The 12,571-nt window shown below is 45.4% G+C and overlaps 1 long non-coding RNA gene across 1 annotated transcript; it reads left to right on the top strand.

Moving 5' to 3' along the window:
• Nucleotides 1-7,850: 7,850 nt before the first annotated feature.
• On the top strand, nt 7,851-12,238 carry LOC146544052 (uncharacterized). Its single transcript, XR_014884070.1, has 2 exons — nt 7,851-7,975; nt 11,056-12,238. It is a non-coding gene; the product is annotated as an uncharacterized LOC146544052 (long non-coding RNA).
• The last annotated feature ends 333 nt before the right edge of the window (nt 12,239-12,571 follow it).

Genomic DNA, 12,571 nt, shown 5'->3' with positions numbered 1-12,571 from the left:
GGAGGGATCCAGCTGGCGGCTTCAGACCTCTAAATGCAGGAGGCTGCCTGCAGGGGTTGGAGCAAACTGCTGCTGTAGCCAATGAGGCCTGAAAAGGTGCACTGTTATCTTCTGTGCTCACAGCACGTGCGTGGGACTGGCAGATAACACAGGATTCGTGCGGGTTTGGCAGTTGGGAAAGGCAGAGAGTGGGTATTTTCATGCATCTCCGCTGACCCAAAGTGAACCTGACCCAGTGGGATCTCCGTTGCCCCAGGTCACACCTGTGCAGCATGGGCATCCTGTTCTGCAAGGTGATTCCCACCCCGAGGTCACCCACAGGGGCTGATTAACTGCAAGAGACGGTGACATTGATAAGGGCCCTGGAGACACTCGCTGCTCAGGTGCTGTGATGCTATGGGTCACCAGGTATTAATTGAAACATCTGTTCAACGCAAAAATCAAGGTTGGAGCCACAAATAAACATCCTTTTCAAAGACACCCTACAGATTTCAGATTTACAAAGGAGACATGAAGTATTGATTATTTTCCCTCCTGAGAAGAACTGGATTTAAATGGATTATTGTTATTTTTTTCCCCTTCCCTCTTGATGAGGTGAAATTTCACAGGGGTGGAGATTAAACTATACCAACAGGGAGCTCGTGCTCAGCATCAAGACTTCAGTAGGAGCATCCCTGAGCCTGCTGTAAAAGCAAAAAGGGGAATCAGGAGGACAGCAGCTCAGCAGACATGCTGGGGTTTAGCTCAGTAAACTTACGTGGCCCCAAAAAGATTTGGGACCTTCGTGTTCAGTTCTCTTGACTTTTGGTGTAAATCAACAGTGCCAAATTCTGAAGTTCTGAAGAGATTACCAAAGCAGCATCACAGAGCCTTTTGTTTGGCCCACCGGTGAAATGTATCTGATAATAATCAGTTCAGATCTGAATCAGAAAACAATCTTGACACCTTTCTAGTACCTGAATTTAAATAGAAAACCAGAAGTGTAAATCTCCATCTCCCAGATGTTCAAACACTGAATGGAATGCCCTGGGGGTAAGGAACCTACTTAACGTGACTTACAGAAATGTTTAGGGCTATTAACATCTGCTGTTTCAGTTGACTGGAAAAGGGACTTCATTTATGAAAAACACACCAGGGTCTCCAACACTCAAGTACAGCTCAGAAGCCAAAGTCTTTAAGTCCTGGAAGTATGATATACGCGTATAAATTGGGGCTGTAGATAAAACCTGGCACACTGAGACACCAGTAAAACAGCAAAAATGAGTGTTTTCCAGCCATAAGCAATCCACAAAGCATACCCTGGTGCACGACACGTCCCTAAACTCACTTTATAAACCAGCCTACAATCACGGAATCATAGAATTGCTCAGGTTGGAAAAGGCCTTGAATGAAGATCATCAAGTCCAACCACAACTTAACCGTACTACCCTAATTCTAACAACCCCCCACTAAATCATATCCCTGAGCACCACATCCAAATGGTTTTTCAACACATCCAGGGCTGGTGACTCAACCAGCTCCCTGGGGATCCTATTCCAGTGCTTAACAACCCTTTCTGTAAAGAAGTTTTTCCTCATATACAAACTAAACCTCCCCTGGTGCAACTTGAGGCCATTTCCCCTCGTCCTGTCACCTGTCAGCAGTGAGCAGAGACCAGCCCCCTCTGCTGCAATCACCTTTCAGGTATTTGAAGAGAGCATAAGGTCTCCCCTCAGCCTCCTCTTCCCCATACCAAACAGCCCCAGGTCCTTCAGTCTCTCCTCATAGACCGTATTCTCCAAGCCCTTCCCCAGCCTTGTTGCCCTTCTTTGGACCTGCTCCAGCACCTCCGTGCCCTTTCTGTACTGAGGTGCCCAAATGTGCTGGGCTGATTGCTGATGTCACCAACACTAACTCAGTACCAGGCAACTCCAGGGCACCACATTTGTAAGCCAACCAACGAGCATGAATGCTGGAGGCAAGGACCATAACTAAAGAAATGTCACACCTGCTTCCGCCTCTTAACCTTACCAGCCAGGTCAGGCTGTGCTCACACAGGTTATATTTACTTGTGCAGATTGGCAATTATTTAACATAATTGCTCTTGCTATTGTATCTGCTCCCTCCTTAGGGTTTGTACGTGAGGCTAGGCAGTTTTAAAATGATTTGTAGCAAAGCTAATAACCAGCAGATGCTTCCAGTCAAGCTGAAGTTTGAGGACAAACTCTGGGCACTGCTAACACCATCCTTATCAGAAGGAAGCTTTGCATTTCCACCTGTCTCTCCAGAAGCTTTCAGGTACTTTAAAAACCCAGCACTGAAGAAGCCTGCTATTGCCCCATTGAACAAGAATTTAAGGATAAGAATTTAAGGAGCACCCAGCTGGCTTCTGGGAGCCCATCTGCATCCCGTCCCTTCCCCAGGGCACTTTCTGAATGCTAATGAATGAGCTGAGCTCTCCCTGCATTATGGGCAATGTGAAAGGTAAAGCTGGTGCCCGGAGAGATGAATCATCCCAGAGAGATCCCTGGTGGGCAGGCAGGAGGCCAAGCGAGCCGCAGGGTGCTCTGAAAGGGAGCTGTGATGAGAAGGCCGCTCGTGTCCAACCTCCCTGACACGTTGTTAGCTGTGTTAGCTCTGGATGGAGGCCAATCTGATAGCCGGCATCGCTTCCCCTCCTCTCTCATAGAGGAAAAACAAAAGGTTTGATCTTCGTTCCACCACAGTCCTCTGGGATCTCATTTCCAGACATCCCCGTGTTGGCTTCGCTCCCACCCAAATGTAGCTCGTGACTTCTGGAGAACATCTGTGAGCAGTGAAGCATCAAATGCTTAGCACTCAGCAAGGGATACTCAGAGAAATCAGTGCCAGGGCACAGGCAGGTCCAGCTAGTCTCATGGAAGGAGCTGGAGCTCCTGTCTGTCTGTCTGTCCATCCAACTACTCCCATGCTGGCCACTTCTCCTGCCCTGAGGCATCACAGCATCTCTTACTCAGGTTGCCTCCACATTTGGACCCTTTTTTTTTTTTTTTTCCCTGGCTGCTTTTCTTAGATTTTGGTCCTTACAAAGGACTTTCCTTGTTTTTCTAACACAGAATAAAGTTGATGAAATCAGAGAACAGGGTTGTAATAACCACACCCCCTTTTCCAGGCACTGGAACATCCTTCTTTCCATAAGCCAACACAATGCTGCAAAGATCCCATTCCCAGCACAGAAATTACATTGCCTCTGTGCTGGCTTGGCCTGAGATCACGATGTAACCTACCACGTTCATAAAACCAAGCCAAGTTCTTCACCTCATCAAAACTTGACTAACAACTTTCCCTTCACACAGATCAGCAGACTACTCTCCTGAACCTGAGCCACTGATCTCACACAGAATGTGACAAACCACCAAGTGCACTCAGATCTAATTAAAAAATAATCGTTTTTGTCTTGGATCTCCTTGATCTATATACTTGTCTGGAGTCTTTCTCAGGCTGACAATGGGACAACTGATGCTGAATAGGGAGATATTCCTCCTGTCCCATTTCTCCATCAACAACAAAAATCTGTGTCTACAAAGTAGTCCAAATGCTGTTGACTTCCTAGTCCTACAGACTCAGTCACCATAGGATATGGCAAGACTGATTTTCATGAGATCCCAGTCTTTCCAGTTGTTTCTGCCGGAGACCATTTCGTAAAGAGAAAATGCTATTTATGTCTTTCATCTCCTGAAAACTGCACAAACTATCACTTAAGAAGACAAGGTACAGTACAGCCCACACAGAGACACAGCAAGGACATGGCTGAGTCATGGGCTGAGCACCCGAAGGGCTTTCAGGCAGCTACAGCACAGAGCAACATTGTTTGGCTCAGCATCCCAGCCTGTTTCCAATCCTATTTTATTTGTTTTTTTCCCAGTTCTCATCCTCTTCTTCTTTCTAAGTCTCATAGTCAGTGCCTTCGTGACCAGACCCATAATGTGCTCACGGAATCATGGAACCATCAACTATCCCGAGTCAGAAGGGACTCACAAAGATCACTGAATCCAACCTTACTCCACACCATGCCCCTAAAACCCAAACCCTACATCTGAGAGCCATGTCCAAACACTTCGTGAACTCACATCTCAGTTGTCCAGCTGCAAAACTGGCTTTGCATCCAACAATGAACTCGACCTCCGTAGTTAGACATTTGGGTGATCAGAGCCAGACCAGTTGTCCAACTGCAGAAGTGGTTTTGCATCCAACAGTGACCTCAACCTCCATGCTTGGGTGAGTAGAGCACCCAGAAAAGCTGCACTGTTATGTAATGATGAGGACAAGAACAAAAAGTAACAGCATTATCACAAGTCCACACCAGCCAGATTTCATCTGGGACAGAGCACAGCTCACTTGGCATTGGTATTCAGCTCAGCCCTCTGGCTGTCACACCACTGCTGATACTACAGCAGTGAAGGAACTTGAACCAGATTATTTTTAGAGCACTGTAAAAAGGAAGCACCATGTACATCCAAACCCAAATTAACAAGCTAGGCAGCTTTCTCTGTCCACAGTCACATCTGCTTTCTGATGCTGAATATTTGGCAACTATCCCTTCTCCTTAAAAACGCTGAGTAGGATTCAGCCCTTTGTATGACACATCATGATTCCAATCCTGCCTGGTTCTTCCAAGCTTTCCTGCAGATCTCTCAGCTCAGGAAGGAGGGAGGGTTATGATGTGAATCCCCTTGCTGACACGTTAGAGGAAACTGCCTTCGATATTCCACAGAATATAATATTGCCTATTTTGCTCTTTTCTCTTGTTATGCCCGAAATGAGAGCTTCTTAGACATACACACTGCTGAAAATACATGCTCTAAGAACTTATTTCAGTTTTATACAGAGCCAGTGAGAGTTTTGGAGTTAGCGAGGGGTAACTGGTGTTTTTAGACGGCCCTAAAATGAATGAATGAATAAAACCAGCCATGCATTTACACATGGATGAATGTTAATCAGTCACAAACTCAGCAATAGGTTTAGGTTTTGTAACAAAGCCTCCTTTAAACACCGAAAGGATTATTTTGGTTTAAATGTGCGTTTCTCAATGCTCAGATTCGCAATCGATGGTCAGATGAAAGAGGTGGAGTTATGGCCAAAGTGGCTGTCCAACAAGCCTAAATTTAACTGTTTTCCTTTTAGAATCATCCATCTCCAGCATTTACATTTAGGGTGCTAAAGGATCAGATCTGAGAGTTTTTACTCCCTTCCTCCATGGCAGAAGCAGAACAAATCTCTGAAGAAAAGCACAGATTACACCAATGGAACAGGTCTGGCCAAATCCATGAGCTCTGAAAGCACACAGAGCGCACCAAGGGCTCTGAATTAACCACATTCCCATTTACTGGACACCCACTGTGCAATTTGCAGCTCTCTGGGCTAGATCAACTCAATCACAGCCCCGACATGGCAAACCAACCCAACAGAACCCAACAGGGATCACTGCAGATTTGCATTGCATATCCTCCCACCCAAATTTCACTCTTTGGGTCAATATTAAGCTTGACCTCTGCTGGAGGCAGCTCTGCTGAACCACAGCAAATCACATTTACCCAGTTTCTTCTTTCCACATCAGTAGAACACGAGAGGGCAAGGTGAAACTTTACAGGGGCAATTAGAAGCCACAGGGCCACAACAGCTTTATAGCACTGAACTTCTCAATCAGCCAATTGTTCTCGTTCAAAGTTTTTTTCCAATGGCAGACCAATAAAAGTTATCACAACAAACTGCGAAAAACCTTTGCTGAGTAAATTCAGGTCCCAGAGCCAGGTTGTCACCACCACACAGCTATCTTTTGCTTTAAAAACAAATCCTGATTCCTGGGCTCAAACAGAGAAACAAAAACAAGAGGGATTTGCTCTGGCACTGAGACACTTTGGTATTAGTCACCTTGTGTAGATCAGCAGAGATAAGGAGATTGTAAATCTCTTTAACCCACCAGCACAAATCAGGTGCAGGAAAAGCAACATAACAAAAGAACAGCAAAGCAACCGATAGTTCCATTAAACCAAGGGAAGGAAGCAAGATAAAGCATGGAAGAAGAAAACACTACAAGGGTTGAAAAAGGACTGGGATTGACCCTTGGAGCACAATGAGGCTGCAGGTTGCCATTGTTGCAGAGCTTCAGGGTGTGCACTCATCAACAGAACCAAGTGACACAAATGCATGCCAAACTACAACATGCTGTGCAAACAACTCTGCAGGATCCTGACCCAGAGGACCCCTTCGTGCCAACAGCATTTAATGAACTGGGATTTTTTTTTTTGCCATGAGCTTCAGTGGGAGCAAAAGCTGGAGCAGCTCCAGCAGCTGAGGACCCCCCCAACTCCAGCCCTGGCCATGAGCTGTTTTGGATCTTCACTATGGCAAAATCTGTAGGATTCCTGGAACAAAATAGCTGGCCATTTTTTATTCACATATATATATATATATATATATATATATATATATATAAAATCCATTTTCCCACCTGTTCTTCTTCAAAGAAAGTTTTGGTGATGAAGTTGCTTGGATGGCTCACACTGACAGCAGAAAAGAAAACAGTGAAACAACTGCTTCATGAGAAGGGGAGAAGTAAGGAGACACAAGAGATGCAGTCCCAAATCTGGGTTACTTGGCCCTCTCTGAGACTCAGCCTGGTTGGCTCTGCCCTATGGGGAGTGGAGTGGCTCAAATCTGTCACTCGCTGAGCAGAGCCAAAGTGACTGGAACTGGATAGTCCTTAAGGTTCCTTGCAACCCAACCCACTCTGTGATCTTACAGGGAGACCTGTGGCCATACAGGGCAACCAGTTCCCATGGGCAACCTCACCCAACTGTATGGGAAGGAAACCCAACTCTACGGGAAGGAAACTCAGCCACAGCCAGCTCCCCACGCAGCTCACCGGATAAAAAAAAAACGAGCTAGAAATTGCACACTGCAAGGAAACAAGAGCTTCAGTAAAACATTCAGCACCCAACCCCACGCCTGCAACGTTTGCACAGCAAATCAGCTTTGCATGCACCAGCAGAATCAATCCCATTTGCTAACCCCTACAGCATGCTACCAACTGTCAGCAGTGGGAAGGAAGCAGCACTGCCCGTGGTCAGGGACTGGCTAGCATGGAAATTATAAGCAGAAGGGACAGAGCGGGAAGAAAACACATCCTTTGCTGCCAAAGGATGAACGATGAGGTTGAAGTGCCGGGGAATGGCACTTTGCTGAACTTCTCATGGGTGGGGATGATACCATCTGGAGCCTCTGTCCTGGGGCATCGCATCCCGTTATTCCCAGTTTTGGCAGGGTGCTGCACGAAATCATTGCGCTCCTGAGCGGGAGCGGCAGACGGCAAAGCTGAATGCCAGCGGGAGTCGGAGAGAAAGCACTGAAAACACAAAGTGAATTCCTCGAGCTCCTGCGATACTGTTACTCTTGAAGAGGGAAAGCTCAGAGAAAGAAAGAAAATAAATAAATAAAGGAGGAAAAAAAAAAAAAAAAAAAAAAAACAACCAGTAACTAAGAGATTCCCGCTTGTACAGAGAAAGGGAAACCCAGCTACCACACACCTGCCTTTCACCGACCGCGCTTCCAAAGTTGCCCAAACTTTGCCTTAGGCGGAACGTCTCTTCTGAACCCATCCAACAAAAACAGCGCCTACAGACCGGGGCAGAACCCCTGGCAGCCCCGCACCGGCACCACTCACCGCGGATAGGAGGCAGCCCAGCAGAGGCAGGAGGACGCGCAGCCGCGCGGATTGCATTGCCGAGGGCACCGCGCTCCGCCGAGCTCCGAGCGCTTCGTTCCTCGCCTCAGCGCTGCGCTGCGCTCCAGGACTTGCGCTCCCGTTGCGCGCATCCACGGAGAGAGAAAGAAAGACGGAGAGGGAGAGAGAGGGACGGAAACGGCTCCGCGCTGCTCCGCACCGCACCGCACCGCTCCGCCGCCCCCGGCCGCCTCCTGCACGGGGCGGAGCCGCTCCGCCTCCCTCCCGCCCCAGGTGCCGGAGCTGCAGGGGGGGAGGAAGGGGGTCCCCTCCTCCCCTTATCCATTTATTTTTTTGTCTCTCTTTTTTCTCTTCCCTTTTTCCTCCCTTTCCCCGTCCTTTCCCCATTTCCTTCCCCCTTCCCTTTTTTTCCTCCCTTAGTTTTTACATTCTTTTTTTCACCCCCCCGCCTTCTTTCATTTTTCTTCGTTTTCCTCCTTCTCCCTTTTTTCCACATTCCATTCTTTTCCCCCGTTTTCCGCTTTTCCCTGCTTCCCCCTTTTTCTCCCTTTCCCCCCTTTTACCCCCTTCTCCCCCTTTTCTTCTTCCCCCCCTCCCCTTTTCTCCCCTTTCCTCTCACATCTTTATTTTCCCCCAGTTCCCATATTTCTTTCTCTCTTTTCCATCTTATCTTTTTGCCTCCTTTCTCCCCCTTTTTTGTCCTCGTCCCTCCCTTTCCTCCGTTTTCTCTTTTACACACTTTCTCCACGTCTAAAACCTTCCCCCTTTTCTTCCCCCTTTCTTTTTCTCTTTTCTTTTTTCTCTTTTCCTTTTTTCCTTTTTTAACCATTTGCAGTGGTTAAACTGAATGGGATGGAGGGAAGCCAAGAGATCAGCAAAGCTTGATTTTCACCCCCCCAGCTGGTGCAGTCACCATGGGATTCCTCCAGCCCTGGTGGAAGAAGTTTTCAGAGCTGTGCTTCACTGTGCAGAAGCATCATCCCCAATCTTTCCAGAGCCAAAGGACAGTTCAAATTAGGAAAAAATTATTCTCAAAAAGATCAGTGATACATTGGAGGTGTTCAGGAAATAAGGGGATGTGGCACTGAGGGACGTGGTTCAGTGGGCATGGTGGGGTGGGGTTGGATTTGGTGATCTTAGATCTCATTCCAACCTGAACGATTCTGTGATTCTAATGCCAAATCTGCCCGTGTTTGGGATGTAAACATGGAAATCCCTCCTCTCCCACACATAATGTGGGAGGTTTCATTTCTTATTCTCAGGACATTTGTTTTCCTTGTTTGATATGAAAAACCCCTATAGTTTGTCTTTGTAGGTCTGATAGTGCCTTATGATTACCAGTGTAAAAAGAGGGATGGGATGCTAATTGCATCAATTAGTTGTACGATGACTTGAACACACAACAAAGCTATCTAAAAGTTCGTTCAGATCGTGAAGTGGCAGAGGAATGGCTGATTAGCTGGTCACTGCCTCTCACAGCTAATAATAGCCTTATTACGAAAGCATTTCATGCGTGCTTCCTTCAGTTATTCACATGGCCTGAATGCATCCAAGGAGCCCATTGGATCCAGGTTTCTTTGTGGGAAGACATTCGAAATTGTTCATTTCCAGCTTCTTTTCAGACAGAGAATTCCAACATTTTGTGTCTTGTGACAATGAATGTACAGGCAAAGTCTTGACTAATTTTGAACATCCCATTTGAACAACACCCAGTGAAGTAGGGGAGTCACTGTCCCTGGAGGTAAACCATGGAGATGTGGCACTAAGGGCATGGTGGGGATGGGTTGAGGCTGGACGTGATGATCTTGGAGGTCTTTTCCAGCCTTAATGATTCTATGATTCCGTGACTTTGCAGCTTCGTACACCTCCTCTTTGGCCTCTTCTGTACCCATTCTTATTGCCACATACCCAGTTTGGGATGGGAGGAGGAGCCAGAATGATACAAAACTGTAGTTTTATGCGCTGTCACAGGGATGGTCAAGGCTTAAACCTTTATCTTTTCTCCTGAGTGGGCACAGGAACATTTCTAAGTGTTAAACTGATGTTTTTACCAACAACACCGAGCTGACTTCCCTCACAAGATCATTTTGTTCTGAGCTCATTTCTGTGAAAACTGGATTAGATACAGTGTGGGAGATTTTGCCCATTTACTTCACTTTCCATTAAACTATGCTGATGTCCAGCTCCCACTTTACTGCAGCTGGTGGGAGTTGGTACTTGCTTCCTGTGTTTCTTTTTGACATATTTCTGAAAAAAAAAAAAAAAAAAGAACGAGGCTTCAGGGTTGTGGTGTGAGGGTAGGAAGGCTGGAACTTGGTATTGAATGGGGCTTTGCAAAAAACTTGGTTGCTCAGGGAAGCTCTGGCTGCCTCATCTCTGGGGGTGTTCAGGGCTGGGTTAGATGGGACTCTGGGCAGCCTGAGCTGGTGCCTGATTTAGTGGTTAGCAACCCTTCCAACCAAGGGGGTTGGAACTAAGTGATCTTAGAGGTCCCTTCCAACCCACACTTTCTATGATTATGTGATTGTCTATCATTTTGTGTGCAGCTTAGAAAACATTTTTCTCTTAGAACAACTTAGGAAAGTTTTGATTCTTCCTCACACCAGTAGCAACACAGTGACTCAGTGGTCACTAGCTTGGGCTAGTAGAGCTTATGTCTGTTATTTAGCTCTCCTCCTGAAATGAAACATCCCAGCTGAGCATCTCTCACAAAATGCCTTATTTTTCTGTATCTTTGGGAAAATGTCATACAAATGTACCATAGACTAGTTGATCTTGGAGGTCTTTTCCAACCTTGGTGATTCTATGATACAAGGTGTTGTTGGAGGCCATAGTAGAGAGAAATAAACGCACCTGGGGGTTTCCTGTCTGTGCTTTTTCTCCTCTCTGCCCCGAGCAATCAGCAATACAAAGACTGTTAATAAAATGTCTGAAAGGACATTATTTGAGAGCTGATTCATGCAGCAGTGTGCTGAAGGCTGGATTTGCTGCTCTGTGCCCTTGGGGTTATGTTCCCTATTTAGCTTTCTTTTCAAACCCAGTGCGGTGCATCTGTTCTGCCTTCCACTTTGTGAGTTTCGTTTAAATAAAGTAATGGCATCACATAAACAAACTGTGAAGTCTATTCCTATGTATTATTTGCATTGGGGTTAGAAACAGGAAAACAATCACTGTGTTGTTATTCAAACACGATGATATCCACCTCCAGGATGTCACTATTTGCAAAATGAACTATTAATTACTGGTGGCTTCCTGTGTTTTGAGTCTCCTCGTTTGTCAATCAATAGCAGAAAGTTTGGTGGATCTGAAGTGGTATTTTTAATCATGTTTGTTGTTGCTGTTTCCATTTGTAGGTCTTTCCTGATTTGTTATCAATGCGTTGGACCGGGCCTCTAGCTGGTGTAACCAGCACCACTCTATTGCTGTGTGGAGAGAAAGGATTGAATGAATCAATGAAAGTTTGTTGGAAACAACAGAATTGGAAAGAGGAATGAGACCTACCAGCCGTACCCCAAAGCAACAGAAGTGATTAATGACTGCAGCAAACTCTGCTCTTGGTCTCCATTTCTGCATGATGACTGGATGCCTTTGGGGAAGACGACCTTGAGACAGGGCAGCTGAAGGAAGTGTGATGAGCTGAGGATGACAGGAGGATGGGTGTTATCAATTCCTTCTAAGCAAAGCTGAGGGATTCAGTTCATGTAACTGCGGACTTTTAGAATCGAAATATTGCCACCCGAGCACATTTTAGCTGATCTATTTTGTATGGATTGGGATGATAAGTCTTGAGCTCTGGGCTCTGTGGACTACACTGACTAGATCTTTACCAACTCTAAAGGGATTTCATGTGACAAGTAGGAAGTGAAAGTGTTTGAGAATAGACATCTACTCACTATCTGAAGCCAACCTGTATCCCTAAAACCTCTTTGTTGAATGTTTTGGAAGATGTTAACAAGTGTTGAGGTATACTTCAGTGTGGCTGGGACTTCCAACATCTACTCTAACTGGATTTCTTCTTATCAACCCCATTCACAAGCCAGACTTCTCTGTACCAAAACCAGTGAGAAGGATTCAGAATCAAGGTCATAGCACTTCAGTAGAAAATATTTCATGTGTGCATGGGGAGTTACTACGTTATGGTGAAAATGTTTTCAGAAGTGAAGAAAGATAAACAAGGTGCTAAAATGAACTGAGTCTAATGCTTTTTTATACAGCTGTCAGCTTTATGAACAATCCATAAACATATTGTGAGCCCCTTTTATGGCTTACATAGGGCTATCAAACCAACAACTGGAAGACGAATCCATTGTTTATGTGAATGAGCGACGCAACTGAATACAGGAAACCACAACTGATTGGATGGTCCCCAAGAGCAATTGTACAAACCAAAAATGAAGAGGCAAGTTTGCTGCTAGTGTAGATCAGTCATATCATCATATCATATCATATTGAATTTTCATCTCTTTTCCTTATTTTTTATTTTATTTTACCACTAGGAGGTCTCGTCCTCAGAATAAAGATCATTCTTACCTTTTACTCAAGCAATATTTTCTAATTAGATTATTAATAATTAATATTATCCTCTATATCTGTTTTGGTTTGCGTGTTTGTTTGTTTGTTTGTTTTCAGTGCCTGCAGCCTGCAGCTGTGGGTCAGGATTACGTGGTGCTGTACTAGCACTGAAGAAAATCAAGATCATGGCATTCATAAAAGACAAGATACATTAGGTGAGATGCTTATTGAAATCTTCAGTATGTCACTGCAGAAAGTCAGCAAATAAGATCATTAAATAAAGGTACAAGAGGAAAATTGCAAGCTTTGATTAGCAGAGAGGAACCCAATCACACATTGCATTAATTTTATTCATTT

This window comes from Meleagris gallopavo, chromosome 6 (assembly GCF_905368555.1).
Source record: "Meleagris gallopavo chromosome 6, MGAL_WU_HG_1.1, whole genome shotgun sequence".
In the NCBI taxonomy this organism is placed as follows: Eukaryota; Metazoa; Chordata; class Aves; order Galliformes; family Phasianidae; genus Meleagris; species Meleagris gallopavo.
Note: the sequence above shows the minus strand (reverse complement) of the source record. Positions and strands in the feature narration are given on the sequence as shown.